This window comes from Henckelia pumila, chromosome 4, assembly GCF_033568475.1.
Source record: "Henckelia pumila isolate YLH828 chromosome 4, ASM3356847v2, whole genome shotgun sequence".
NCBI lineage: Eukaryota > Viridiplantae > Streptophyta > Magnoliopsida > Lamiales > Gesneriaceae > Henckelia > Henckelia pumila.
Genome location: NC_133123.1, coordinates 141,110,829 through 141,118,730, shown reverse-complemented (window position 1 = coordinate 141,118,730; position 7,902 = coordinate 141,110,829). Strand labels below are relative to the sequence as shown.

Here is a 7,902-nt window from a genome sequence, read left to right as displayed (position 1 = left end):
AAAATATTATTGATGAAACTCTATGATGCAGCGAGTCAAACACAACAAGAAACTCATCACATAAATAAGGGGGGTCTCCTGCTGGAGTAGCTTGGACGAAAATCCTCGATGGTTACAACTTTATCCAGGATATATGCTGGGGGGAAATGACACAATGTGTTCTTATTATTGGTCTGAGTCATTTTGTTTGATAATGGCATTATATAGGAGCTAAAATTGCACGTGATTTGTTATAAAGATCTTATGTTTCTTATTTTCATAAATGAATTTGGAATATTTTGTTTAGTTTTTCATTTCATTTCATTTTTTATTTGGTTGAATTTTTTGATACATTTAAATCATAGAATTGTAGGCGGCGAAAAATAATTCTGAGGCGTGCATTGTAGGCTGCGAAAAATATTATCGTAGCTTGCAAATTCTTTTTTCAGCGTGCCTTGTAAGCTGTCAATAATATATCCGTAGCGTTTCTTGCACGCTGTCGATGAACGTTTGTGCAGCTTGTGTTGTGCGTTGCGGATACAAGTTTCTGCAGCCCTCATCGCAAGCTGCGAATGCAAGTTTCCGCAGCGCGCCATGCATGCAGCGGATACCCCCAATGAGTTTCTATAACTTACTACTATGCAGCATGCGATGATGCGCATAGTTAATTTGCACGTACGTTGCGAAAACTCACTTTTATTGTAGTGTGATGAGGCTCACCCTCACCCCTTGGGAGCCAACATACCTATTCTTCAGAACTTCCCTCATGGATCGACCTTACCCTATCCTATCCTTTAGAATGAGACTCGAGCCTTAATCCATTGTTACGGGCCTTCATGTGATGAGCCCACTCTTAGTGTATCACCCATGTATGGAAAATCAGTAATATTTAATTGCTTTTTTAGATATTTGAGGCAATTTCTCGCAAACAATAATGCGAGATATTCCAATAATCAAACCTAGGAAACCTTTTAAAAATAATAATTTGAATCACGATAAGTAATAGCTAAATCTAGCTGCAGCGTTCCCAAGCCACACCTAGCCTAGATTTGGGCTGATCGATCAGAATCCGGTGATTTTGTTGCTGGAAGCTTCCGATAACGTTGAGAACCGAGTTGACGCTGTAGTCCATCTCCGCTGCCATGGCGAGGAATGTTATGCTCGGTATGGTGATCGGCACGGTGTAGCATGTGTCAAAGCCGCCAAGCGATGACACGGTGGCTTTGCCCACCCTCCTCCGAAACTCGTCCCTCACCGCAACATAAGCCGGCATCACAAGAGTTGTGAACTGTACACCCGTATCGAATATGGTCCCGGCACCCGTGTTGGGATCAACTGCAAATGCAGATGGAGGGATTTTAACGACGTTTTCCCCTACACTAATAGCCTTAAGATCTACGTAGTACAGGGACGGTCTTCTTGAATTTTTAAGCAATGGGGTGGATTTGATTTGAACCGGCTGGAATTTGGGTCCTAGTTTTAGGGATCCGGTGAAGCCTGATGATTTGTAGTTGGGCAAACAGTAAGAGAATGTGGAGTTGTAGAGGGTTAGAGTTTGGGATATAAAAGACAATGGGCCTCAGCCCAGGCCCATTAAGCCTTGTGCCGGGAGGGACGTGCCGGTGGTGCTGTTGACGCAGCCGAAGGTGAAATTGGGGATGTGGTTGTTGGCTAAGGTTAGGGTGTCCTGGACAAGTTTCGCGCTGACGTTGGAGTTGCCGTATGGCAGGTTGAAATGGCAACTCGTCGTGCCTTCACAGTTTAAGTTGGATACCTGAAATTAAAATCAAAATTATACATCAAAATCTTTATGTACGTCAGACAATCAAAGATCAAATGGACGCTATTGGAGTATATATGATCATCATAAGGATAAAACAAGAACAATGATAATGATTAATTTCCTCAAAGTCAAATTGAAGAGTAGCATCACTTTGAAACAATCACGGTTTATACCTGACTGCACTGTGGGGATTCACATAAAATCTTTACTTAAAAATCTAGTGTATATATATACCTGACTACACTGCGGGGAGCCACATGTAACGTTATTTAACGTGGACGATTTGGTCGAATTGAAGGTGGTGGAGGAGCAACCCAAGCACATGTGGCACGGTACCAAAGCAGCATCATTGTTCGTGTCGAGGGCCATGAGCAAGGGTTGAGCTGGGGTTCCCACATTAACCATTATAATGTAGGTTGGATTCTTAGTAATCTGGCTGCCTGAGGCTATAGGTACGGTGTGTCTGGCCGAGGCGAGCCTAGACAAGTTTCGTACTCGAGATTCATCATTGGATTGCATTTGGAGCACCGAATCTTCCCATGAGAGGGTTGTTTTAGGCCTCAATGGATAGGATGGATGGTTTACATGGATGATTTGGAGGGTTGAGTCTTGTTCTTGATTAGCCCCATTGGCCACTGAGACGAAAAGGATGGCGAATGAAAAGAAAAGAATTCTCATGTTTCTTTGGCAATGAAATTTGATGGTTTTCTCAGTCTAGTGAGGATGTGCATTTATAGGTGCTAATGTGTGTTTGTGTGAGTAAATCTAAAAGCAACGGGAGATAAGATTTTTGTTATGCCAAGATTGGATTCTATTCCCTTGGTCTATTTGATGCATGCATATATAGAATCTCATTATCGGTCAATCTCTAAAATTATTTCTAAAAAAGTCTTCATTTACATACCTTCATTTGAAATTTGTTTATTTGTCATTATTATTATTATTTGATTTTTAAAGAAATATAATCATTTTTGTTATATTTTCTGTACACCAAATTTTCAATTACGTTCAAGATTTTGATCCATTAAAAACTAATTAATTGTGGTATATCCACTAAAATGTGTCTGAATCTATTATGGACTAAGTAAATTATTGACTGACCATCACTAATTCATCCAATCGTCGCATTGTAGTATACGCATTAAATTATAATAATCTAGCTAGTGGGATTATGAATAACTTCACACCTTTAATTTCCATAATCGAATTTATTTCCTGGCCAATCAATTAGCATAATGGAAATATTGTTGGAAGGTACGTATATAAACCGAATATGGCCACCATATATTGTAAGAAATAACATATTGGGTTAACGGGTCGTCCATGAGGGCTGACTGACCCGACCCAGTATATATTCAAATGTCACATTTGAATTATTATACACTATAAGAAAAACGCTTAAAGACAACGGATGTAGGGGGTTTATAACTATTGTAACTGATGATGTTGTTAAAAGCACGCCCAACAACAACAGATTTTATCCGTTGTTTTTTCTTTCAAAGACTAGCGGACTTTTAACAACAGCGTCAATTACAACAGTTTTAAAATGGCAAAGACAACGGATAAAATCCGTTGTATTTTTTCAGATAAAAAAAAATTAAATTTTAATATACAAATTTTTAATATTATAAATTAATAAAAATTTAAAATCTCAAAAATAAAATTTAATATACAATTTTTCAATATTACAAATGACTCTAAATTTTAATTCTAATTCAATGCACACTAGAATTAATAGAGCTATGAACTAATCTTTATAAATTAACTTGTAACTCTTGTTTCCGTATAGATTGGCATCCACCCGTGAATCTGAAACAAAAAAAAAAGTCACTGATTTCTCTCTTCTATATATACATAGAAACAGAGCAAATGCAAGAAATAACAATAAATACAAAACAAAGGCCAAACAGGAAAGTGATCAAAGGAGCAAATTAAAATAGTAGCAGAATTGGTGACCATAAACGTTAAACTACTACATTTGCATGCCTCAAACATCATTGAGATAAAAATAAGAGAAAAGGTTGAACACAAAGAAGCACATACAAGTCCTTTTATACAAGTACATTAAAATAGAGATAAATATATCAAAGATTTACACTCTCAGAAGCAATTCATAGTCCACAACTCTGCTACCTGCTCACGAGAATTGCTTAATTATCACTAAAATTTATTACAAACTGCAGAAAAAGGATTTAAGATTGAGGTCCAACTTTCTAGCATGAGTTCCTAGTCCCCAGTCATGGATTGACTGTATTTTTTAGCACCATATAAGTATATACAAAGCTAAAACCCCTAGCCATTATGCAGTTTAATTTTATGTTATAACTGAACAAATATAAAAATTCCAAGAAAACAATAAGATAATTCCAAACAAGATCTGATATGATTTTTGTTGCATGAAAATCAAACATGATTATAAACAAATCGCATAACAAAAAAAAATCAAAGAAATTTCTCAATATTTGAAACAAGTAACAGTTTGGATATCCACTTTCAGCTTACAATGAAACTAGCAATAGATGATCACGATAAAACAATTGATAAATCAATTGAACCTTTAAAGAAACCCGTCTTTGACAATCCAAGGGAATATCAATCGACAAACGCCACAAAGTTAATAAATTTTGATAAGTTTGATTTGAAACTGACCGCTAAAATCGGTGTGATAAAAATCAACTGGCAAGTGTACCAGTACCAGGTCAAGTAATAGTAAAGTGAATGAAATTCGGATATCGAACCCACGGGGACTGTATATATATGAATACCAAAATATATTTATTCCTACTTAATATAGACTAATGAATAAAAGTGATTCAGATTTTAAACAAATAATTAAAATTGCAAATAAAATTAAATTAACTAAAACGCAGAAGGAAAATTTGGATTTAATTCAAATTTGGGAAAAGCTCGATCAAGGACCACGTAGGTACCAGACAATTCATGTAACAAGCAGTCGATCTAAGACATCAGACTTAATCTTAATTCACGGGAATTTTCCTAATTTGTTCAAAGGACTATTTCTAGAACAATCAAACCTATTCAAATATTAACGGATTAATCTTTCGTAATTCAAATCAAATTTGAATGCATTATGAACTGTGAAAATTCAGTAAACACCTAAACCGCACATTGAAATCAAATTCTATTTCTAGTTGGTTTTACAACATGTTGAATATCGAAGTGATCAAAATCAAAACCTTCTCGGTCGAATTGGAATCAATTAACATGCAAGCAAATAACTGGCCAGGAAATTCACAAGACAAGTAAAAATTTGATAATCAATAAAATAAAATCAAGTCTGAAAATCTCAAATAAACAAATCAAGTTTTCTACATAAATTGTCTGGCCCAATCACGTGGCCTTGATCGAAGAAAAAACTACTACTCACTAATAAACATAATTAATTAAACCAAGTCTAAAATCATAAACTAAAAAAAATACGAGAGTAGAAAAAAAAAACTGTAGAATTGTTCAAGCAGCCGCCGCCAGCCTTCGTGGTAATCAAAAAGAAAAAAAGTCTTCAAAAAGATCATAAAACTTCTATTTATAGGGTCCGCGCCAATTAGAATCCTCGACCTAGAAATTCTTGAACATCACACAGTGGCTCATAAACCTCTCGCGCGTGCGCGAGAAGGAGTCTCGCGCGCATGCGACCTCCCTTCGGGCTTCTCTGGAACTTTCTTATGCGCGCGCGCGAGGAGTAATCTCGCCCGCGCGCGCCTTGTCTATGACGTCTCTGGAATCTTACACAGCGCATGTGCGAGAAGGGATCTCGCGCATGCGCGAGTCTTCCATACAGTCGCTTCTTAAAAACTCCATTTTCCTTCAAAATTCAACCAGGAGAGTATAATACATGCACATAAAATAAAACACTAACAAAACTCACAAAAATAAAATAAATGCATGCGAAATAAAAATAAAAATAGCACAAATAATGAATACTCAACACACTTATCAACACCCTCATACTTAAACCTTGCTCGTTTTCGAGCAAGACATGCAACAATACAATGCAATGGCACAAGTATGAATAAATCATGTTCAAGATAGCCTCAGACGAGTTCTACTTTAATTTTCCAAAAACCAAAGCAACTTTCGATTGTCCACAATACACTGTCAGTTGAACGCGAAAGTTTGTGTGTGCCATGTTATTCCAGTTTCATGCAACTTCAAAAAAATCCATCTTAAGAATGTTTAGCGACCTATGACAATTCAATGGAAGTATCACAATCTAGCAGTCTGTCATCTCAACAATCCCAAACAAAAACATGCATTTTCTTGAGATTTACACATATCTCTTGATTTTGCAATTAATTTTCTAACGCCCCCAATAACTACCCGCAGACTTAGCTGTGGAACAATGATTAGGATTTCAATCATTGTCCAAGTCCGGATGGAGCTACAATCCCATTTAACCCGCAAACTTAGCTATGGAACTATGAATAGGATTTCAATCATTGTCCAAGCCCGGATGGAATTAACTTATATTTCTCTTCTTCTTCTTTTTTTTTGTTTTTTTTTAAAAAAAAATTTATAGGTACGCCCCAAAATCATGCATGCACTGTCCAACAACTATCAAGAATCCAAAACATTATCATGATCAACAAGCATCTTATTGTCGTGCAATGGTCAAACAAACACGAACTTCAACAATTACTTCTCTACACTACACCGGTCTAACATGTGTGCTTAATATTATTCACGAGGCAACCAACAGCTTTTCATGTTCAATCAAAAGCAAAAAAAATTTCAAAAAACAATTTTTCTTTTCAACTCAATCAACATTGGCTAACAACATGCTTCATTCGACTCGCATCGAAAACACAAACAACAACAAAATGATATGTATGATTACGAACAAAAAACAAAAACTACACCAAATGAATGCAAACAGAATGAACACAAAACACAATAACTAAACACCCTCATACTTATCTAAAGCATTGCCCTCAATGCTTCAGCATACATAAACGACAACAGAAACACAAGCAAATGCAACAACAAAAAGTGAAACAAAAAGAACTCCCCTGGTGACTATTCTTCTTCTTCTTCTGGAATGGAGGGATCCTGAGGTGCGACTGGAGCAAACTGAGCTGGCATGTCAGACTGGAACGAGAATGGAGGTGGATAATGAGGTGCCGCTCGAAAGCCCAATGTATTTAATCCCAACTAAGTCGCCATGCTGCGCATCATGTCTTCCACATTATGGAGATGAGTGGAAGTGGTTTGAAAATAGTCCATGACATAATGGTTGAAGGCGGAGCTCTCAATGGCCATGTCCTGGGCGGTATGGCGAGGAGGTGCTGGCGGCGGTGGACGAATGCTAGAAGAACTCCCAACATGAGGTTGGCCGCTATAAAACTCTAAATTTCGTTTCGCTTTCTTGGAGGTGGCGAGCTTCTCATCCACTGTCTTAAAATGCGGCAGCCATTCCTTATTTGGACTGATAGGCACACCCGCCTGACGAAAAGGGCCGTGATGGTGTGAGGAAAGTAGAGGCCCACCGACGGAGTCCGCATCGAGTATATAATGGAATCGTGGATGAGAGTACCCACATCTATCGGCCATCGCTTCGTAATCGCATACACAAGAATAGCCCGATCCGCCTGCACGTCAACAGTGTGTAGCATTGGCAAAAGTCGTCGGGCTTTGAAAGCATACCACAAAGCCGGCTCAAGCTTCAAAAATCGCTCCGGAAAATGAGTGAACCGGAGAGGATCGTGCCACTGTGCACCCGCATTACACATCTCTCTCAAAATCATATTATAATCTGGATTCGCCTTAAAATTCCTAAACTGACTATCATCAGCAACGTCTCAACATCAAATGGAACAAGTTTCCCTCGGACAAAGGCATGAGAATCATCTCGGGCTGGGGCATTAGCATAAAATTCCCTAACCACCGGGACAATGGCGGGTTTGGGCACTTTGCAAAATATATTTCATTTACTCTTATTAATCCCCAAAGCAACAAATTCATGACAATCCAGAGATAATCCACGCTCAAAAATTGGATTGCGATTGAGTCTAGCGTGTTCATACCTCTCTTGGGCCTCCCGAGAGACGAATCGATTGGAGTGTGCAGCGGATGAAGATGAGCTACCAACGGCAGGGTGGGACAAACGGACTCTTTTGACTGGC

General features: G+C 38.0%; 1 pseudogene; it reads right to left on the bottom strand.

Annotated features, from left to right (window-relative positions):
* Nucleotides 1–991: 991 nt before the first annotated feature.
* LOC140867447 (aspartyl protease AED3-like) lies at nucleotides 992–2,440 on the bottom strand (annotated as a pseudogene).
* Nucleotides 2,441–7,902: the final 5,462 nt, after the last annotated feature.